The sequence below is a fragment of the Ambystoma mexicanum genome, chromosome 4q (assembly GCF_040938575.1).
Source record: "Ambystoma mexicanum isolate Mex_15411 chromosome 4q, UKY_AmexF1_1, whole genome shotgun sequence".
Taxonomy (NCBI): Eukaryota; Metazoa; Chordata; class Amphibia; order Caudata; family Ambystomatidae; genus Ambystoma; species Ambystoma mexicanum.
The window spans coordinates 1,018,353,036-1,018,377,341 of NC_090928.1; the positions used below are offsets into that span (position 1 = coordinate 1,018,353,036).

Genomic DNA, 24,306 nt, shown 5'->3' on the forward strand with positions numbered 1-24,306 from the left:
AATGAATGTCTAATGATTGCATGTTGTCTAAGGAGGTTTTGGGATAGGGATGCTCAGCATAGCGAACTTTAGAATGGTGACATTTGATTTACCTACACTCTAATAGGTCTACATTTTCAATACATTTCAATGAGGGCGCCATGTAAATGACATGAAACTTAACAGATTCAATGTGAGACATCCCTTACACCGAATGGTTTGAACGAAACATCATAGAAATATGAGAACTAGTGGTCAGTTTATACGGACGATAAACTTGTATTAGTAAAATATACAATCTTTTGTCATATCCTTTTATTAATAGCTTCTTTTTTTCAATTTGAACATGTTTTAATATTGAAAGCAGTGAAAGATTGCATTGGTTCTTTTATTATTTGAGTTTCTAAAATTAGCATATATTTTAGATCGTTATATCATCTATTGTTTATTTTTCGGTTTCTAAATGCAGATTCGGGATTCGAACCTGTGTTGCTCTGCATGGTCTTGCTTTCAAGACCAGCATTGTCCCTGTGATATCCTCCGTTCACAATTATTGCTAGTTCGGAGTCATGCACACTAATTGTATTTGTATGTGGCATGACCCATCATTTTCCTCCACACTGTCCTGGTGGCTAATGAAATTAATCCAAACTCATGCCGTAGCACAGCATTTGGCACTGATTTTGCTATCCTCAAGGTCTCTTTCCTTTTATTTATTTATTTATTTATTTATAAGATTTTACATATAGATAAACACGTAAATCAATCAAAACAATTAATACAGAACAGTAAAGTATACACAGAACAGCAGAACATTATATATTCATAATCAGCCAGAAACTAGTAAATGTTCAGAAAGTCATCCCAAACCCTTCCATGCAATCTCAACTTCCCTTGCCTCTTAAAAAACACCTTTTCCATGGACGCAACGGCAGACATCCCCTCAATCCAATCTTCAAGAACTGGTGCATTCCGTGATTTCCAGCCCCTCAAAACCAACTTCTTGCCCAGACTAGCACCACGGAGCAGAAACTTTTTCCGTGACACAGAAAGATCCTCCAGCAACTCTCCTCCTCCCAAAATCATTGTCATAAAATCCAATTCAACATCCAGATTCAAAACACGCAAGCAGACACAACAAACATCATGCCAGAATCCCCGTACACGCACACATTCCCACAGTAGATGTTCCAAACTTCCCAGGCCATTCCCACAACACCAGCAATCATCTGAGTCCACCAGCCCCCTCTTAAGCATTCGTTCCGGACTCCAAAACACTCTATTGAGGATCTTTATCTGTCTTGACCGTTCCACCAGATCAATAGCACATAGTTTAACATTCGCACACATATTCAACCACATCTCGGGTGAAATCTCACACCCCAATCTCCTTCCCCATTCATCTCTCAAGTCAGAATTCTCCTTATAAGCAGACACAATACAATTGTATATCCTGCTAGCAATTGAACAACCACCTGGCTCCGTTTCCTTAAGAAAGAGATTTACTATTGCACTCCCTTGTTCTGCCACATTACCTCTGCATCTTTTCAATTTTCTGAAATCATCAGATCTGAAATTGTCAATGTGAAACATCTCTCGCAACTCACACTCTCCCATCCACTCTCCATCCACAAGGACATCATCAATCCAGAGAACTCCACCCAGAAACCAGTCCGGCCAGAATAAAGACTTGCCCCCAGCAGAAATCAACGGATTCAACCAAATGAATGCATGAATGGTCTTTGAAGCAACCGATCCCAACAATTCATGTACATGTCTCCACGTTTCTCTCAGAAAAACTGTCAAAGGCGATTTCTTACACAACTTTTTCGTTGCCGTGAGAATTGCCCTTGGAGGGAGCGGGCCCAACATAATTGCCTCAGAAATTCCCCATTTATCAGGCAGATCCACCAAAAAGGGTACAATAAAATGACTTGAAAAAGCTAAATGATATGCCCTGAAGTTCGGTACCCCCAGGCCCTCTTTTTCCACTGGTAACTGAAGTTTCCATAATTTTAGCGGTTGCGGCTTATTATCCCATAGAAAGGACTGCAACAAACCATCAATTCTCTTCCAATAATGTTGGCCAATTTTCACCGGAAGGTCTCTTTCCAAAGCTTTCCTTGGATGATATTTAGATTTGTCACTAGGTCTTTTAGACTAATGTCTAGCCCGTACAGTATTGTCAGCTACACTTGCATAAGATAGAATTGAATCAGCGAGAAGGTAAACAGCTGCGCATATACTCTCCTCATTTTTGTGAGTAGCGGGCCATATTTAGCGTTTAGATAGTTTATCCCCCTATTTTGGATGTAGAATTTAATACTTCATATCCCAAATATTCATATCCCAAATAGGTCAGGGCCAATACTCGCTCCAATGGCTCATCTCCCACTTGCCATCTCATTGTTTTTCGACTTCTTCTTATTGAAAACACACACACCCTGGATTTCACTCCATTTACTTTGAGATTGTTCTCAACTGCATATGTGCTAAACAGTGACAATTTGCGTTGAAAGCCAAGAGGGGTAAACAGCACTACATCATCGGCAAAAGCTATCCAGTCCAATGTTGCCGAACCTAATCTCACTGGGTTAGTGCCTCCCCCCTCCCATACATTCGTTACATCTGCCATTTACAGGTTGCACAGGGTGGGAGCCACAATACATCCCTGTCTAAGCCTCACCTGAGTCGTAACAAGGTCAGTTGTGGACCCCCCACCCCGTCCAGCCTCACTCTTACCGAAGTGGGCGTGTGTAACAGAGCCAGCATTTTTACTAAGATAGCAGGAATCCCTGCTTGTTGGAGCTTTAGCCACAATCGACCACGACTAACTGTATAAAATGCACTGGTCATGTCGATTGAGGCCATATATACCGTACCTATAGAATTGTTCTTAACTGCTGCTCTCATGTGGGACAGTGTAAAGGCATTGAAAGGGGTGCCCATCCCCGCTCGAAAGCCTATTTGGGAGACAGATAGGAGTTGATGTTTAGTGATCTCTCTTTTAAGATCTCTTAACAGTAGGGTTTCGAAGATTTTACTTGAGGTGTCTAGCAGCGCTATGGGCCTAACATTTTTGGGACTTAGTTTGTCCCCTTTCTTGTAAATTGGGACAATTAGGGATTGTTTCCATGTCTCTGGAATCTCCCCTGAGGAATAGATGTGTTGAAACAAGTTCCAGAGGGGAGAAGCCCATATCTCAGAATTTTCTTTGATTATGACCGGAGGGATATTGTCTGGACTTGGAGCCCTCCAGGACTTTGCTCTACCTATTGCCCATATCCCATCACTCCGATCCCATGGACACTTCTTTTCTATAGAAGACCCACTGCTACCTAAATCAATTTGGGGTTCGTTTTTAGGCACAGCATATTTTTCTTTTAGATGTTTTTCCCAGATCTGTGCCGAAATTTGGCATTCTTCTATGGTACTGGTGCTTTTTTTTGTAACTCCCCCATAATGGACCACAACTTGCCTGCATCTTTTTTAACCCATGTCTCCACTAATTCCGGGTTTCTCATGATCTTAGTTTCTTTTCTAATTAATTTGAGGTCTTTCTTATATCTAGCTATAAGCTTTCTCTTTTCTTCGCAGTATAGTATATGTGAATTGGCTTTGTTCCTACAGAGACCAATTTCTATTATTTTAATTCTTTTTAATTCCCTTATTCTGATGTCAAAGGGATTTTTATGTAAGTCAGTTACCTGCCATTTTCCCTTGGAGGATAGCAATTCCAGACATGTTTGCAACTTATCATTGTACTTCCACACTGTAAGTTGAACATCCATGTTCCCCATCCGTGCCAGTTCCTTGGTCCATATCTCAGTAAACACGTCATTATTCTTGTATTGCATCTAATAGCCCTTTCCCCCGTGGCTACCACAATATGTGCCAAAACGGGTTCCGTTTGGTGCTTTTTGATTTGCATTGTTAGTTTATACTTAAGAGACAAATGTTCGCTCCCCACCCCCCCTGCCCCCTGTTAACTTATTTCCATTTAACTCTACAGATGCAAAAATGTGATAAATCCATGAGGTTTGTTCCCCCCTCCTGCACGTATAGAAATCCATTGGGTTCTGTTCCCCCGGAGTGCAGGGCCACAGTTCCCACTCTGCCATGAAAGTATTCCAACACCCTCCCAATTGTTCGCTTCTTGTTCGGGTATTTCCTCCTTGCGGGGAATACTTATTCCATTTGGGCCATACACACTCTGCGTTAAAATCGCCTGCTACTAGTAGGTTAGTATTTCTATCTTTTCCTAACCATTCCTCAAACAGTGTGGCCAACATTTTTTGAAGCCTTGTCATATGGATAGTAGACTGTTTCCCATGGATGTTAACAATTGGAAGGTTTGGTATTGGGGGATGCATTTTAATGCACATGGCCTGTATATCAGGAGAGTCTACACTAACTTCATAGTGATTACAGTCTCATCCTAGATCAACAGCCACTGCCAGGCCCTCTTTTGGTCTACCTTGGGCACCCCGTGTGGCATGTTTAGAGTATGTTCCAATTCCTGGCAGCTCAAAATCTTCCATTGCCATCGTTTCTTGTGGGATCACAATATTTTCATCTTTAAAGGGCCTCAAGGTGGTGTCTATTGGCTGATTAAAGCCACAGATGTTCCATGACATTATACTCGCATCATTTATTTCAAAGGTGCTGCTGGCTCTGTTTAACCTTCTTAAACATTTCTATGGCCCCTTCCAGCCAGTCATAATAATGATACATATCGGATTATACAATGGAAGAATAAAAGGCCATATTGTTTATTCCGAAGCCGCATTGAAATGTATCGAAATCTTGAATGAATAGAACATGGGTGTACGGCTAAGAAATACTTGTAGCTGGTGTTTATGCAACTAATACTGTATCCCTGAGGGTCATGCCTCCTATGAACCAGTTTACATGTGAGCGTGACACTTTCACAGTATATTAATATTGGTTCACCTCCCTCAAGTCCATCTTTTCCATTATGTGAGATGATTAGGGGGACTCTTTCAAATGCGGAAAACACACACATGGCCTGTTCATCATGCACAGCCTAGCCATATACGCCACGCAGAGCATATGTGACTGACTTCAATACAAAGCGAATAACAACAAACATTAAGTCCCAGTACCCACATCTAAAGGGGGCGGGGGGCTTGATCATACTATTACTTCCATTGGACAGATGAAGTCGTCTACTTGTTTAGCAGTTCCTGAGCCAGCTGCCCTCCCCCAGAATACACGCCATGTCCCAAAGCTTGGTACCGACAATCTCCCACATACACAACCTCTTTATCCTGACAGATTACACCCTCTAACATGCTGACAAAGTGGGTAGAGTCACATTCGTCCTTGCTGTCAAATACAAAGTGCCATTCCTCTTGTGACAAAGAAACCGTCAAGGAAGCCAACAAAACACACAAAATAAGAATGAGATTCAACATCTTTATTAGCAAACACAGCAGCTTAAGAGATGCATTTCTGTAAAGACTTAAGCAGTTTTAACAAAACAGGGTCATCTTTTATGAAAACGGTCTCGGTCAATAGTGTTAGGATGCTATGAACTGTAAAGTGTCTGTTCTTCCTTTATGTCTATGGTCTGTTGCAGGGGTGTTGCTATGTCTTGGAAAGATTTGAGGCTATGCTAATGTCGGGACTGTCGGGACTCGGGGCTAGCTAGCGTTTTGGTTGCAGCCCATGCGCTTCTTTCTGGGGGGGGCTACAACCAAAAGTCCCGGGGCTATAGCCCCCTCCCTAGCAATGCCTCTGGTCTGTTTTCTATTCTCGTAAGTATATCCCTGGCATGGACCTTAATTCCAATTCACCTACTGGATGGATACGATGATCTTTCTAAAGCAGTCTCAGGTTCTGTGGGAACCCTGATCTAATGCACAGTCTTGGCATATAGCACCCAGCTCGATTCTTTGCCTGACCAATACAATAGTGGCCATTTAATTTCTTTACCACCTGCTGTTAACACGTGTCCTTCACCTTTGCTTAGGGTAGTATTTATCACAACTGGTACCAGAAAGCATTTCATCCCCACTTTGTTTTGTGTCCAGATATGGCTCAGATATTCTGCTCAGTGATTGGTTTTGAAACGCGTCTACCAGAAAGTATAAACCTCCCACCCCCTTGCTCAAGGTTGTTGTCCGGCTTTGCTAGTTTCACTCACCAGCCTAGGGTTACCTTCTAGGGGCAAAGCCTTTAGCCTTCAATAAGCCCTTGGTTCTTCTTGTCGCTTGCTGCTGCCAGGGACTGAGATATAACCATAAGCAGGTTTGTGGCACTGCTTCTCCCTTGGGCTCTTGTCTCAGCCAGTGCCTGAGATATAGGCCCTCACTATAAATGAGCCTGTCTGGAACTAAGGTGCCGGTAACAACTTTAACAGTACTTTTTCTGGACTGGCTCACTCTAAGTCTGCCGGTAGGGGTTGTGAACTACCGGCAGGCCTGACATGCCGGTAGTTCAGATCCCTACCGGCAGATAAATGACTGAAGCACCGGCACCGTTATTAAAGGTACCAGTGCTTCAATGTTACCATTCCCATGGAGTCCTATGGGAATGGGAACTTACTGTTCCGCCACCACCTGTAATATCCTGGTATTCAGCCGCAGAAATGGTAAGCCGGGGTTGTACTGGCGGTCTACCAGCAACCTTGTAATTAGGGCCATTATCAGGACTCGGTCCCAATGCTCCACAGCTCCGTTCAATGGAGTGTGGCAGTTACCATGGAGATGGTGGCAACGGAACAGGAGCATTCACACGCGCCATTCCGATTGGTTCCAGGCACGGCATAGAGACTCAGGTGGGACGTGATGATGTCCTCACGTTCGTGGAAAGACGTTGGGTTGCCGGAAGCCCACGATTCCCTCAGTATAAAACCTGCCTTCTCTCTGACTCACTGCTTCTCAACGTTACTACGGAAGAGTGTGCCTTTGATCGTTAGATTTTTCTGGAATGTTTGACCTTCTGCCTGTTTCTGGATTCCCTGCTGAACGCCCCTTTTTTTGGTTTTGGTACTTGGATTACTTATTCCTGCCTGGACTTGGTTCAGCTGTTGTCTTCGATTGCATTCTTGGATTACCCACTGGTTTGGCACTTTGGATTGTTATTTCCTTTGGGATTCATGCTCTAGACACTCGTGAACTTACTGGAGTGCTGATGTTTCATGGACTACCTGAAAAAGAGAAGAGACGGTGATGACTCATAATAAATGCTCATATGTGGATTAGTTGTCCCTTAGCTGTGGTCTTGTTCCATCTGGGTAGCTCTCTGCATTCCATCTGTATCGTCAGACTTTGCAACCTTTAGGATTGTGGACTATAAAGAAGTTGCACCTTTGTTCTTCCCGGGGTAGTTAGGTCCTTTCCATCACCTTGCTACCATCGGTTACCTGCTCTCTGGACCTCCTGCAGGTAGGTGCACCTTAGGTTTACTGCTTGCTGATCTGTGGTTTATGATAAGAACAGGTATTGTGGAGGCTTGAACTGTGGTAAGTTAAGTCCGAACAATTGGTCATTGTTTGGTTGTTGGTGTTTTTTCTTTCTTACTGCACTGCAACGGGTTTCCTGGTTTGCCTATCCTTTTCACCTAAACCCTCGATAATCAGGTATTTTTCACATCCGGGTTGTCATGATTTTTAGGGGAAAGTTCCCCATAGATGGGTCTTCACTACTAATCAGGATTCATTGGTTGAGACCCTGACAGATTGAGAAGCCCTTAATATGAAGGGTGCAGCAGACCCTATGGCAACCCTGCTAAAGGCCATAGCTGGTCTACAGACTGATCTGTTTTTTTTTTTTATTTAAAATGTTTTGTTTGATTTTTACAAACTTTTCATTTCTACATAACAGATCAATGAAGTATTACATTAAAAATAGAGGAATAGGAAGGAGAGAAATTAAAAAAGGAGAAAAAGGAGAGTGAGAGTATCAAGAAAATCAATATTTATATTTCATTAATTCCTTTTGACTTTCACTTTGTAATTGCCAACCAAAATTTGATTATTGTCAGAATTAGGTTTTTATCTTGTCCACTTAACAAATTGTCCCATCTTTCTTCGTTTGTCAGTTGCTTCCTCGATAACCCGAAGTAGTCTCTGTGCAAGGATCTTTGATCCTTTAGTGCCGGGCAAATCATAATCAAATGGAATAGAGTTTCCTTACAGTTTGTGTCTTTACAAAAGCGACAGTGAGGACTTGTTTTATTTGTTTTGTCCATCATAGAATGGTAATCCCGAGTTGGTAAAATGTTAAACCTAAATCGGAGAAATAGATCACGAATGTTACAATCTGGAAAGAGATTTAAATAAGCAGGCAACTCATGGAGACCTCTAGCTTCTGTTTGGCATTTTAGATATCTCTTGTATTTATTTTGGTCAGCTATGGTTTGGATCCAATCATTGGTCTGTATTCTTCTCTTTGCGTGCTGAGGTCTATTGATCAGCATTTCTTCAGTGATATCTTCGGTTTGCATCTTCATTTGGATTTCAGAAACCCATTTTGAAAGTGCTGTGATGTGGAGAGCTGTTTTTTTTCTTTCAATATTTCCAGTGACAGGATTTTGTCTTTGGAGATTATTTTCCTGAGAAGGTCCATTTGTTTCCACAAAACTATTGATTTGATGGACTGAATAGCTAGTTCGTAACGGATTCTTGCCATTGGAAATGATTTTGGGAGAGATAGAGTTTTTCTCCAGAACAGTGCTTCATACCTGGTCCAGTTTATGGTTTCTTGGTTGACCAAGGACTCAGTTGCATACGTCAGAATCGGGATTACTTTTTGTTTATACAAGGCTATTATGGGTTTTATAGAGTATGTTCCATACTTTCCATGAAAGAAACAGCCTTGTCTGGCCAGGGATCTGGCTTTTTCCTCGATATAATTCTTCCATTCTTGTTCATTAGCGGAAGAGTTGATCATCACACCCAGATATTTCATTGACGTTGTTACAGCGATCACGTTACTTTCTAAATATATTTTCAGAGTTGATTTATTATTTTTACGCGAGGCAAGTTTCATTGTCTTTGTTTTATTGCCGTTAATCACCAGGTCGTTCTCTTGCATGTATTCTTGAGTTTTATCTAAAGATTTTTGTAAACCTGATATGGTTTTGCCCAAAATGATAATATCATCAGCGTATATTAATGTCTGAATAGATTCATTGTTGATTTTTGGCGGGTTTGCAGCTGAGTTTTGGATTTTCTCACTAAAGTCGTAGGTATACAAATTGTAGAGGCAGGCTGCCAATGGGCATGTTGTTTCAAACCATTGGAGGTGTGAATGGGAGATGTTACCATTCCGTCATTGGTTAGCCGGACTCTAACCGAGGTATTTGAATATAGCTGCTTGATGGGATTCAAAATAGAGGCTGGACAACCCCAGGTCGTAAGTTTGGCCCAAAGCTTTGACCTGTTCACTGAATCAAAAGCCATCTTTAAATCTATAAAGATGGCATATACTTGATGTTTCTTGATTATCGCTTCATGTTTAATCAGATTCAGTAGCAGTAGATTGACATTAGTTCCAACTTTCTTGACAAAGCCAGTTTGCCTTTGTTCTTGTTTTGCATTCTCCTCATCACAGTTGTTAAGTTTTTTAACAAGAAATCCTGCGAATAATTTACCCAGGGGATCCAGCAGGGCAATGGGTCGGTAGTTAGTCGGGCTTTTGCGATCATCAGCTTTGAAGATAGGAATCAAAACGGCCAAAGTCCAACTATGAGGGATTTGTTTCGTTTTTTCGATAAGTTGCAGAAGCAGAATGAAGAATGCTGCCCATTCGTTCGGATTTGCTTTGAGCATAGCATTTGATAACCCATCGGGTCCCGGAGCTCTGGAGGGATTCAGATTCATGATTGTATTTCTTATATCATTAACATCCCAATTGAGATTCCAAGAATCCTCGTTCTGTGTTGTAGCGGTTATTGAGACATTGGGGTAGGGATTATAGAGTGTTGTAAAGTGCTTAATCCATTCTTGAGCTTCCACTTCTTGGATCATAGATGTTGCTTTGGGACTGACATTCAATAGAGACCATAAATGCCTTGTGTTTTTCTCTTTGAGTGCAGCTAGAATTGCTTCAGCATCATTCTGTTTTATTTGGGCCTTGATTGCTTTAATTGCATTTGAGTATTTTTGTTTTTCTTTTTTTATTTTAATTTCGAAATCGGATTCTTTCATTTTTTTTAGTTGCCTAATTTGCCTTTGGAGTACTTTTTCTTCAGTACAATTTCTGAATTGAATTGATGTTTATGTACGTTAGTAGATTTATTTATCTTATGGCACGGTTGTTGATATTTCTCAAGAATCCAACCGTAGTTAAGGTTTGCTTGGTCCTGAAGCAGGGACTCTTTAAAGATTGATAATAGGGCAGGTATTTGATGATTTTTGATACAGAGTTTACTAAGACCGTTATTGATCTCCAAAGCTGGCAAATGTATTCGTGGATATTTTGTTCTTACTGTGTCCCATGTGATTCTTATTTGATGGTGGTCGCTGGTGGATTGAGGAGTGTTGTCAGTAGAAATGATTAGGTTTCTTATCCCTTCTGATGTAAAGATATAGTCAAGGATGGATGTTGAATGTTCACGTGACCATGTCGGCAGAGGTACTCCTTTATTGTTCACAGTGGGATCAATTAGTAGGATATTACGGATGGATAATTCTTTGACCCATTTTTTTGCTCTGGCTAATAATGCATTTGACTCCAATTTAAGGCCTTCTTTATCAAATAAATGGATGTTAAGATCCCCTGTAATTATGAATTCTGCTCCATGATTGACCGAGGCAATATTATCAATTTCATCATATATGGAATCGAGGAAATTGTTGTCATTCATCGCAGTCGGATTCCAATATATATTGAAAATGGTAACGTAGATGATTTCCATACGTTGATCTCGATCTTTATTAGGAGTTGGTATGAGAATGTTCATGTACTGGGCCCAAGGATGAAAGTTCTTTCTTGATACAATTGTCCATGTAGGGTTAATTTTTACAAGGATCAGCATGCCTGATGCCGGTCGGCCTTGTTGAAAAGAGATCGCAGGATTTGTTAGGGTTATAAAGCCTTCACATACTACCTATTCTTTTAACCAAGTTTCTTGTAGACATATTATATCAAGTTCAGCAAGTGCAATTGAGCCTTCAGTGAAAAGGTGTTTATGGCATCTACTGTTCCATGAGCATAGAGAGACTGGACACGCCTGGGTTTGATGTCCTGTTAGTTGTTATAAGTAGGTTGTCTTACTCAGGGGCCAACGGTCTTGGCTCATATTGGATCTTGAATCAGTGTCAGGGATCCGCTCATGCTCGCGCCATATCCCTCGTTTTTTCGTGGACTGATATAATTGCTGCCCATACTACTCTCCATAAAAGGATCAACACAATTCAAAGTGTCGCACATCCTTTGCCTCCAGATCAGGAATTTGATGGTGCTGCTGCAGCAGCTGCTGCACCTCTTAATGCTGGCCCTTCCCCAGCAGTGATGCCCATGGTTCTGCCTACCCCATTTACATTAGCCCCTCCTTAAAGGTTTGTGGGTGACCCAAAATTGTATCACACATTTATTAACCAGTAAAAGTTGCACTTTTTGTGTCGACCCATAGTGTTTTTTGATGCCACCACAAAAGGAGCTTAGCTTTTGTTCTTTCTTATTTGGGTGGAACAGCTGCTGCTTGGGCCAATCCATTGTTGGAAGCTAATGATCTTATTCTTTATGATTTTGATGCTCTTCTTGCTGCTATGATTTGGGTTTTCAATATATGTTATAAAGCACTAGCAACAGATCTAGAATGACTTGATCTAACACAGGGAAAGCAGGTTGTGTTTGCGTACATCACCCGGTTTAATCAGCTTGCGGCAGAAACCACATGGCCCGAGAACATTTTTTATAGGGGACTTTCTGACAAATGAAAAGACACACTTGCTATGGTTCCTGTTATTCCAGCATCATTTCCTGAACTTCTTGATTTGGTTCTACAGATGGGTACTCGGCTTTCTGAGAGACTGGGTAAAAGACGACGTCTGAAAATACGGTCTCTTGAACCCACCAAAGCAAGTACAGAATCAGAACCCATGCATATTGGGTCAGTACGTGTTCCACTTACACAGGAAGAATGGGAAAGGAGAAGACAGTCCAATTTATGACTCTATTGTGGGAAGGCCAGTCATTACATTCGGGCCTGTCCAAAACCCGCCTTTGCAGAAGAAGGGAAACATAAAAACCCATTCCTAGATGTGGCCGCAGGAACAGGTTCTTTTTCCTCTCAGGCTTCTACTACCTGAGACAAATCTTTGTATACGTATTTGGACACTATGTCACAATAGTCTAACAATTGCTCTTTGTCAATTTTAGTCATGATGGATTCTGGAGCCAGTGGCATCTATATAGATCCTAGTTATGCTGAGCAGATCAATTTACCGATTGTGGCTAAAACACGACCAGAACCAGTGCGTGCAGTTGATGGTTACTGTAAGGAAGGCATGGTATCAAACAGTGAAGACACACAAGTGTTCACTGTTCAAGGGTGTTTATTGAACTTCAATGGGTTAATTGAACGCTTATCTAACCCTAAATATAAGGATAGGAGCAAGCTATGACGATCAAATAATAATGCCACCCTATTGGAGTCTCTGTCAAAATAAAAGTGCCTTTACTAATAAACTTACTGCCAATCCTAATTTCTAAATACAAATGGTGTTGGAAAACAATGTAAGCAAAAGAAAAGTTCTCAAGAAACAACATGTCAGGATAGTTGAGCAGTTGGCTTCCCTGCCCCACGTTTTTAGCACGGGACAAGGTGGCAAACTCGAACTTCGCACACACTCTGGCTCCTCTGCCAGAAGGATGCAGTTCAAAACATAGGTATCTGGCCCTTCTGCACCAAGTCTCTTTCCCAATGAAAGTCTCTTATTGCAGAGCGCGTGGCGTAACAAACCAGTAGCAAAGTTTGTTTCTATCAGGATTCTCACATTCACAATTCTCAGGTTTATTGTTCACCATGGGTCTCCCTTAGTCGGGCTCGGACCCCCTTACACAAGTTGACAATTGGTCTCCATTGATCGGGCTAGGACCACAGGTCTCCCTCAATCGGGCTCAGACCTTTGCATTCTTGTTATCAAAATTCAAAGACTTTTGACTGTGCGATGGATTTTTCTTAAAACATTGTAGGACTGCTTCGATTCACTTCATCCATAAGTTTCACTTTATTGCTTTTGTTTCTGCCACTTCTTGGCTGGGTACATCACACGGAGACCTTCGATTCAGCACACCCATGGTGCCGGACCACTATGTTACTTTGTCTCTTACCTTCTCTGATTCATATTAAAGTTCAAACATTCATCAACAATTGAGCTTTACTCGTGTCTCTCATCAAATGCGTTAATATTCTTCACTCTTGCGCTCTTCATACTGTCTTGCATATTGTCCCCAACTCAACAGCTGTGTTGATTTCTCTGGTGCTGCTTTGATGCTGGAGCCAAGGAAGGTACCACAATGGCTGCTGCTCCACCCCGACTCGGCCAGTCATGCAGGAGAGCCCTGGGTATCTCTGACACACAATGCAGGATTCTTCAGTCTGGTTTCCTGGCCTTATGCCTTTTAATCTGAAGGTTTCTGGAAAGTAAAAGTTTCTCATCAGAAAGGTCAAGGATATCTCCCTCCTTCCTCTCCCTTCTCGGTTTCATGCCTTTCTCCCCTCTGCTGTCTGGAAAATGATTTTTTTTTGTGTGCTTTGTCTCACTTGGTGTGCTCTCGTGCTCCACCTTTAATCCATGTGGGGAAGCTTAATGGAAGTCAGGTGTGAGTTGTTAACAGTAATTGCCTGACTTTGCCCGACCATAGTAGTGGGACACGTCCGGTACAATGCTCTGGTATGAGTCTGTTTTCTCCCAGAGCAGGCTGTCTGTGTGAAAGTGTTTGTGTAGGGAATGGGGGGAGGAGTTACAGTTCCCAGGTGTCCTACGTGGTAGGATGGAGTAAAGGTGTTATAGGGGGGTGTACCGTGTCTCGCTATCAGGTGTCCCACTCCCACTCCCTGAAGACCCCTCACCCAAGTGATCCTCCCACACTGGTCCACCCCCAGGGTCTGGACCCAAAGGCGATATCCGTGCCCTGGACACAAGAGAAAGAGATCCCCGGGGACTAGTGGGTGAGACACATGCTGGTTTCAGATTGGGTTCAGAAAAATATCTGTTTTGTATCAGAATACTGTAAACAGAACTGTGTTGAAGGTATTTCAGCTATGCAATCTTACTGTTAAGCTCTCTTAGCCGGTATGCAGACTATTTGAGCTGTATCCTTCTAATCAACCACTGATATCCCAGAAGTGCCAAGAATACATGGCTGTGTTTGATAAGAAAGATGCCAAACCATTACCACCTCATCAGCTGTATGAATGTCCAATTGATCTCCTACCTGGGGCACTAATCCCTTGTGGACGACCATACTCTTTCACGCAAAAAGAAGATCAGGTCTTGAAAGAATATTTTGAGAAAGCCTTACAGAATGGCTTTATACATCCATTCAAGCCCCCAGCAGCATCACAACTATTTGTTGTACTGAAGAAAGAGGGGGATCTTTGGCCATGTATAGACTACCGGTTAATCAATGAGATATCAGTAAAAAAACGCTATGCGTTACCTTTGATATCAGTACTGCTAAAACAAATTAAGACATCAGTGATATTTGCGGAATTGGATTTAAGTAGAGATTACAATTTAGTGCAGGTTAGGTCTGGGGATGAATGGAAAACAGCATTCAAGACCAGGCATGGTTTATATGAATACCTGGTTATGGCATTCAGGCTTTGCAATGCTCCTGCGACTTACCAATTTTTTGTAAATTACATTTTTTGAGATATGGTGGACCTTTTTGTCATCATACATCTAGATGGCATCTTCATCTTCTCTTATTCTATGGAACAACATGTGAAATATGTTAGAGCAGTTTTGGAACGTTTGCATACCCTTTCTTTCTATACCAAGGCAAAACATGCCTTTTTTTATGTCTCGAAGGTGTACTTTTTAGGCTTTCTTCTTTCCTCTACTGGTGTGCCATTTCTTCCATCACCGCAGCATTAACACGTCTGACTAGCCACAAGATTCTGTTCTATTGGTCGGAACAGGCTCAACAGGCATTCAAAATGCTCAAAGAAGCTCTTGCTTCCTCTCCGGTTCTACAGCATGCAAATCCAGATGTACCCTTTATAGTAGAAGCTGATGCCTCTGCATATGCTATTGATGCAATTTTGTATATCGTTCTGCTGCAGGCCTGTTACATCCAGTGGCTTTTTTTCCTCTAAAACTTAGTCCAGCAGAACAAAATTACACCGTTACTGAGAAAGAATTGCTGGCTATTTGTGCTGCTTTCAAAGAATCCAATCACCATTTGTTAGGGGCCAGGTATCCGGTGACCATATTCACTGATCACTGCAATCTTCAGACTCTTGCATCACTCAAAAGTACTAATGCACTGCAGTTTCGTCGGCATCAGTTTTTGCCATGTTTAACTTCATAGTGAAGAATAGACCAGCACTAAAACACGTCAATGTAGATGCATTATGCAGGGGAGGACTGGAGGGGCCCTCGCACAGATCCTGTTGAGACTATTCTGCCCCCAGAAGCTACTAGCTGCACTTGCACCTTCTCAAGAAGTGAAGGAGCAGGAGTGCATCTATGGATGCCTCAACACTCAGGAGATCTGGAAGCACTTAATGCCACCGTAATTGACGATATTCCATATGTCCAAGAACGGATGTATTTGCTCACTGAAGACATCCGTATTCAAGCGTTGCAATGGTGTCATGATTCCACAACAGCAGCACATCCTGGACAATGAAAAATGTTGGAATTAACAGAGAGATGGTGTTGGCGGCCCTCTATTCACAGAGACGTTGTGGATTATGTTCGCACCTGCACCATTTGTGCTCAGTGTAAACCATCTAGAGGAAAGACCTATGGGTTGTTACCTTTGCCAGTACCCCACATAAGAGGGTATATGATAATGATGGATTTGATCATTGAACTTCCTAAGATCGATGTATACAATATACTGTGGGTTGTAAATTACTCACTTTCCAAAATGGCACATTTCTACCTTGTCAGGATATTCCCTTGCTCCAGTGCTGGCACTGCTGTTCTTTTCGACATGTCTTTTGTCTATTCGGTTTACCTTCAGTTATTGCAACAGACGGAGGATCCCAATTCACCTACTGTTTTTAGAGAGCTATAACCACCCAATTAGGTATTGATTCCAGTCTGCCTATCATCCATGAACTTATGGTTAGACAGAGCATTTGAATTGCACCTTAGAACAATATCTGCAATGTTTATGTCTTCAACACCAAGGTTCCTGGTCATCAGTCCTATTATCTAACCAATTTCCATACAATAATTTGGTTCATTCATCTACCGGTTGTTCACCTTTTTATGCAGTATATGGGTTACATCCAGGAACACTCCCATTAAAAGTGGCAAAAACCAATTACATAATGACAGCTGATGCTTGTGCCAACTATATCAGGCAAGTACATGCTTCTGTCCAAACTCACTTACTTCATGTAAAAACCACAAGAAAGAAGTTTGCAGATAACAATCGGAGAGTCAGTCCTCCATATAAGATTGGTTCACGAGTTTGGTTATCCACCAAACATTTAAACTTGTCTGGGAAACTAAAACTTCTACCTTCGTTTTTGTAGCTCCATATGTCATCAATTGGATTATATACCCTGTCTGGCAGTCCCCAAACAATGGAAAATACATCCTGTTTTCCATGTAAGCCTGTTGAAACCCTGCCTGGGTTCAATGCATCTTCCACAGACACCTGTGCCTATCAAGGTCCAAAGGGAGGACGAATATGAGATACGGGTGACTCTACCTTCCCGGCTACATGGCTCCACTAGGTATTACCTAATGGACTGGAAAGGTTATGGTCCCAATGAACATACCTGGGAACCAGTGCATAACATACACACCCCACGTCTGTTACAGCAGTTCCATATAAGAGAAAGGGCACAAGAAAGGGAATCACATGCTTTGAGGAGGGGCACTGTCAGGACTTTGTCCGATGCTCAACAGCTCCTTAAACTGGAGCGTGACGGTTACCATGAGATGGTGGCAATGGAACAGGAGCATTCACACGCGCCATTCGGATTGGTTCCAGGCACGGCATAGAGAGTCGGGTGGGACTGTGATGATGTCATCACTTTCCTGGAAAGATGTTGGGTTGCGGAAGCCCACACTTCCCTCAGTACAAAACCTGGCTTCTCCGTGACCCGCTGCTTCTCAACGTTATTATGGAAGAGTGTGCCTTTAACTGTTACAGATTTTTCTGGAATTCGGACCTTCTGCCTGTTTCTGGAGACCCTGCTGAACGGCCTTTTTTTGGTTTTGGTATTTGGATTACTTGTTTCTGCCTGGACCTGGTTTGGCGGTTGCCTTCGATTGCATTCTTGGATTATCCACTGGTTTGGCACTTTGGATTGTTATTTTCTTTGGGATTCATGCTCTAGACTCTTGTGAACTTCCTGGCGGTCTGCTTTTTCATGGACACCCTGAGAAAGAGAAGAGATGGAGGTGATTCATAACGAATGCTCATGTGGATCAGCTGTCCCTTAGCTGCATCCTTTTGCCACCCTGGGTAGCTCTCTCCGTTCTGCCTGTATCATCAGACTTTGCAGCCTTCAGGATTGTGGACTATACGGTAGTGTTGCCCTTGTTCCGCACGGGTAGTTGGGTCCTTTCTGTCGCCTTGCTACGTTCGGTTACCTGATCTCTGGACTTCATACAGGGTAGGTGCACCTTAGGTTTACTGCTTCCTGATCTGTGGTTTAAGGTAAAAACGGGTATTGGGGGAGGTTTGAACTGTGGTTAGTTAAGTCAGCACAATTGGTCATCGGTTGGTTGTTGTTGTCTTTTCTTCCTTACAGCACTGCAACAGGTTTCATGTTTCGCCTATCCTTTTCACGTCGACAGCAAGGTACTTTTCACTTCCTGGTTGTGGTGATTTTAAGAGTAAAGTTCCCCGTAGATGGGTCTTTACTACTGATCAAGGTTAATTGGCTGAGAACCTACTTGATGTGGTCGCAGGCAGTGTGTCAGATATAGCCATCAGTAGGTTTGAAGTAGGCTCCTTTCTCCTGATCTGGTGTAAACTGGCGTCTCTGACATAGCATTAAACAGGCATGTCTCTTTCCCTCCTCTGGTTCCTTTATTTATTTTGCTATTTATATAGCACACCTAACCCAAAGGCATCTGGGCGCTTTTCTTACATAAGAAGATACACTGGTTTACATGGGTGCGTATGTGCAAAGTAAGTTGACATTTTACAGTAACAGTTTATTTACGTTATTATGTACATTATTTACATAGTTGAATAGGGGTGTCCCCTAGGTACTTGTGCATTATATATGTCAAGTGACTCCAATCAAGCAATCCCACTAAGTCAGTGCCTCGTCTGGGACGCCCAAGGGAAGCCCTTATTTATATATTTTTATGACAAGTCATACTCTGGATGATAAACCCTTATATTACGCCCCTCTCTATGAATCCCCCTGATCTCACTGAGCCAAGAAGTAGATTTGTTTTGCAATTTAAAAGATTAATTGGAAAAATTAAACAATATATATATATATATATATAACTTTTATAATTAATATTTGATCGCACACTTATGAATATGATGTTGATCAACAATAGATAATCTGACACTAGCACACTTCTTTACAATCAATGAGGAGTTAGTATAGGAAGGATAAGGTAGCAGAAAATACTTTTATGGATTGAAGGAAAAGCAATGAGGGAAAAATGCAGCACAGAAGTAAACTTGATATGATTTCAACAAAAGATAATATGATCACTTTTTCTTTGATTATTCCCTCCCTCCCCTATGCAAGATAAGGAGATGGAAGGAGAGCACACAATTCTCAGGAATACAAAATGCAATACAAATTTCCAGTTCCCCCCAGTGAGCTTAGAGGAAAACAGGTATGATTTTAAAGCAGGCAAGATCCTTTTAAATGTGGTGGCAATGAAAGGAAAAATATGCTGAAAATACTTTTAATTCCCTCTAGAGGTTCAGGGTGAGTGAGAGATACTTTAAATCAGTTCAGGTCAGCCCTACCAATGATTCAGGGATGGTTATCAGGTTGAAAACGGGATTCAGTAATGGAAGCAAAAGACAGATATTTTTACACGTGTTTGAAATGAAGCAAACTTTCAATTCGCTGCACTTTTTTCCGAGTGCATCGATCGCGATTACGACAGAACTATAAAGAGTAGCAAGTCGGTTCTAGGCTTGTTGGCAATCTTAGATTCCAAAGATACGGACGATTTTATGAAGGTAGTTTTTCAGAAATTAAATAATGATGCAAAATGGCACTTTTACAGGTTTAAAATCAGAGAATGAACACACGATTCCTATGATGCAGTTCTGGACAGGTTCAAATGTTTTGAATCAGATTATTTTAAGCTAAGAGATGGGTTCTGCACAGGCCTCAGGATACTCACTCCTAATTTTGGAAGGACTGGGCCTCGTCACGGATCTGGTCAACAGGCTGGACTGGACTCCGGGCGGGTGGTTCTGAAGTCACAGCTCTCTGGGTCAGCTCTGCTCTGCACTTCACAGCGGTCTGGTCTGGGTCTGCTGGTTCTGGCAAAAGTTCTAGGCAAAGAATCCAACAGCTCACCCGGCTGTAGAATAATTTGCAAATGATTTTGAGGCCTGCCGAAAAAGGATTTAGCTGGTGGTCCAGGCCTCTCTGCTTTAAGTTCTGGAGTTAAGTTCTGGATCTCTGGATGTAAAGCTTGGAATCTGGATGTGAAGTCGTCTGTCAAAATGCTCAGCAAGAAAGTGGAAAGTGAATCCCTTGCCTGTCCAAGCAGTCTCTTTTTATGTGTTTTGAAAGTGGGTGGGTCGGCTCATTCTGCATGCCCAGCCCTCTCATGATTTGATAGGTCAAGGATTCTCTGTGACCTGATTTGAGAAGGAATAGTGAGTCAGAGTGAGTCAGAGTCTTAGTCTATTGAAGAAACGCCCCTTTGCTTTTACTTAGTAAATTAATTTTTCATAACTAACAGGTTTCCCAGATACACACGTCGTTGAAATTACATACACATTTCACAGATTACTTTAAGATACATTCTTGCCCAACTCTGATCCCCCTCAGAGCCTGGGTTAAAAAATGGCAACATTTTGTGCTTTTTAGTGACTTTCGCCATATTGGTTTTTCCTCAAAATTTACACAGACCTGCACCCTTTCCCTGAGCATATCACTGGAAATTACTATGTCTCTATCCTAAACACAGTGTCTGCAATATTAATAAATAGCGGGGTTCGGTCCCAGAACACCGTAGAAAGTGGAATTTGGGCTCAAATCGTGAGGGCACTTTTCATTTTCAGGATCCTTTTCTGTGAGCTTAATACAAGATTTTAGAAGCATTTAACTTAAACATATATTTGCTGCAATGTGAATCCACAGTCCTGTCTGGCCAGCCCCTAGGAACTGGGGGAGTCAGGGATCTCATGTCTCTCCATTCAGGCAGAGCTCTGTTTACAGTCCACACCCAAAATCAGCATACTCCATTCAATTGAAAGGGTCTATTGTGTTGGGTCTGGCAGGCTGCAGGGAAGTCCCCTCCCTCTCAATCAGCAGGGCCATGTGATATCCTGCCTCATGGTGTGGGTCTCTGGGGTGTTAAGAGTTCGCAGAAAGGCCAGTCTTTTGAACTTTTAATTACATAAGAACCCCTTCTGTTCACTGCACAGTTCTGCAAGTTCTGCAAGACAGCTCTCCTGTCAGGATTTATAGAGCGCCAGCGCCGGTACTGCACCTATTTTTGACAGCTGTCTTGAATTAACACATTTCAAAAAGAAAGGATTTTACCTGACAGTATATGATCCTTGCTTGACATGGCATTGATGTGGATCTGTAGTAGAGTAAAGTAAAACACTCAACCATAGTTGGATTTTTGTTTGGTGGTTTCGGGCCCATGATCTTAGCAATTTTTGACATTAATAAAAACGGGTTTTGAACAGAACCATCTTTCTTTGCACTGGTGGGTGGCATTTCAGGGGACCATTTTGGTGTGCGCAAAACTGCATGGTTCTCCTGGATTCTGGCGCAAATGTGGGCTTTTCCACCATCTTGGATTTCCTAAGCCCACAGCACCAAATGTTGCAGCATAATAGTCCAAACGTGGGTCAGGACACCCAACATATACCAAGTCAAACGTGACTAAGTTAATTATTCACACATCGTGTAAAGAGGTGGATTTTCAGTTGTTTATGGAAGGTCCAGAAGGAGTCTTGGGCCCTAAGTTTGACTGGCACGGTGTTCCACTGTTTACTGGCGATAGTGGGAAAGCTGCTGATACCCACTTTCTGAAGCTTGAATCTCGGAGTGGCGAGAAGGTGCATGTAGGCTGCTCTCGTGGGCCTTTCGGGATGGGTTTTAGAAACTTTATCCGACAGATATGATGCGGCTGACCGGTGGAGACATTTATGTGTCAATGTGAGGGTTTTGAACATGATTCGTTCTTGTACCGGTAGCCAGTGGACTTTCTGTCTAGTTGTTGAGATGTGTGGGGTTCTAGGGATATTGAGTGTAGGTCTGAGGGCATTGTTTTGCAGTACCTGACTGAAGTGTTCTAATGTTATGACTCTTAGTGCCGGCATATAGGGCATTGCAGTAGTCCAGGTGAGTCAGGATGAGGGCTCTAGCCAGTGTAATGCTGCTGTCAGGAGACAGGAATGGCCTACAGGCATTGATGAGTTTAGATGTGTAAGCTCTTGTTACTCACCACACCATAAACCGGCCGGGGCGTTGCTAAGACGTCCTCGATGAAAGGAGTGGTATACAGAGTGGATTAGGATTCAGCCTCCAGGACTCCAGTTCCCCTGAATTCTAAGATGCAGACTTCCTCCAATTGAGGGACTCTTCTTTACAATGTACCTCTCTGTTGTTTAAGTAGAAACAAGCAGAGGTGTCAATTGCACAAAAGAGCAGGGAAAACACGCACCGCAAAAAACAATGCTGTAAAGGAATTACAGAAATAATTAGAATTGGTACAGTAGGGAAGGATGACAAAACAGACAACAGAAAAGATTTAGGAATACCTAGGGCAAAGTTTGTTCACTGCTGAAAGGTATAGATTCTGTAACTACAAAGAAAAAAAACCCAAAGCCATGAGTCAGCTGCCCAACCCAAATAAGACCCCACTATAATCAATAAGCAATTAGACTGACCTGGGTAAGGATTTCGAGCCCCTAACGGATGATAGTTGAAAGGAATGACAACGGAAGGAGAAAATAATAAACAGGGAAGTTAGTATGGGATGAGTATACCTGGGCGGCACTAGGTACGGGTTGGTGCATGAACTGGAGAGCGTTCGAAGAATGCACTTGGGAGGATCTCTCAGCAGGTTCAAGGAGTACAAATACAGTAATGACCCAAGAATCTCAGTTCAGGTACAAAGTGGCATTTGTTGTAGGTAGGACGTATGAAGGCAGTGAAGGTTTATCCCCAGAGATGTAAACGTTGCAGCAAAGGCACAACACCCGCAATGAACAGTACACATGTTGAAGATGGGATTAAGTCTTCTGTTCTGTCATAAGCGTGATGTTCGTGTGATGCGCAGCACTCTGGAAGGCAGGGAGGTACAGCCGGGTGTGAAACAATCCAAAAAACGTTCTGAGTCGGGCACCAGGAGATCCTTAACAGCAGACAAGGGAAGCTGCAATGGCAGTCCAAGAGTTCCGGGGTTCGGCAACGGAGTAACAACCAAAATGGAGAAACAAGTAGGCAATCCAGATAGACATAAGCGTGGTTCAGGAGCCAGGAAATCAATAGAACTTTCAGAGAATAATCCGAACAGTAAGAGGAATTTGAAACAGGAACAGTGGGAGTAATGTCACGATTAGCAGCAACAGGCACCCGGGAGAAGCCGGGTTTACGATGCAGGTGGGCGGGGCTTCTTTACACTCATTTTACGCACGGAACCCATCAGCTGACACGACCGTCGCTGCCGACCAAGCAATCTCCATGGCAACCTGTAACTATGCCAGAGGGAAGCCCAGGAATGCTTGTTTCCGTGCAATTCTGATGTAAAATATAAAGGAAAGGGAGGAGCATGCTGCCGACATACCAGCTGTTGCTGTAGAGGTGCCATTTACTTGTTTTGATAGTGTGAGCGATGAGTCCAGGTAGAAGCCAATGGTTTTTACCTCTTTGAAGGCTTTGATGATATTTGCATTGATGTTAAAGGATTTGAAGGTGTTATTTAGTTTGGACATCCAGTGTTGTGATCCTATAAGGAGCAACTCGGTCTTATCCTCATTCAGGCGCAGTCCGTGATGGGCCATCCAAGCTTGGATCATTAGGTAGATGCATTGAGAGAGGCGATGTGTACTGCTCTCCCCCGAAAAGTGCATGAAACAACCATAAATCATCAATGCAGTTATAGAGCAAGTACTTTGAACCAAAAAAACAGACAGACACAATAACTCACAACTACGCACTCTTAGAAGATAAATCAGCTCTTTACGGCTATTTATTCAAAGCTTACAAGTACATAGAAAGAACTCATAAAAATAGTAAGGTCATAGATCACAGAAGAAGTAAAGAAGTCAAAAGCAAATGCATCACTGTGAGCGTAATAGAAGTCCTCAACTCATCCAGAAGCGGCTGGAAGACCCCGGGGACAGCCAGGCCAAGAGTACCACAGCTCACAGGAAGGCCAGACGTAAGCGTCCTTCTCTGGCTGAAGTCTCACCTGACCCCCTCCGGGTTTCCGCATATATACGCACTCCACAATGGGGAGTTAATTCTCAAACATTCTGGAAATTGCACCTGTGCAATTGAGGAACATCCGTCGGTTGCCAGCTGGGTCAATCGAGAGCTCCCCTCAAGGAACGCAGGGCCTCCCTGCTCTAATAACACGCTCAACGGAGAACAGTAGCAAGCCATAACAACGTTAGCTTTCCCAGCAGAAATGGCCTTGACCGCATACCAGGTTTGGAAAAGCATGTTTGTCTCAGCACTGTGAATCTAACACTTCAGCAAAATGTGTGCAGCCTTTCACTGCGGTGTGAAGTAAATATCCAACATGGCTCCGAGCGCTCCCAGAATGCATTGCGCGTCCACGCCTTTTTGAATCGAGAATAACAGTGTCAGTGGCAAGATCACTGGTGATATGAATGAGGATTTGGGTGTCATCTGCATAATTAGTGCTACCCTGTCTAATATTTTAAAAAGGAAAGGCACTGTTGTGATTGGGGGGTAATTAGTCGGTATGTTTGGGTTAAGTGTGGGCTTCTTGAGTAAAGGTAACCC

At 42.6% G+C, this 24,306-nt stretch overlaps 1 protein-coding gene across 1 annotated transcript in view; it reads left to right on the forward strand.

The window, feature by feature from the left end:
• Positions 1-24,306, forward strand: part of SPATA17 (spermatogenesis associated 17) — a 1,004,194-nt gene that overhangs the window by 59,988 nt on the left and 919,900 nt on the right. The gene's annotated exons all lie outside the window — the stretch shown is intronic.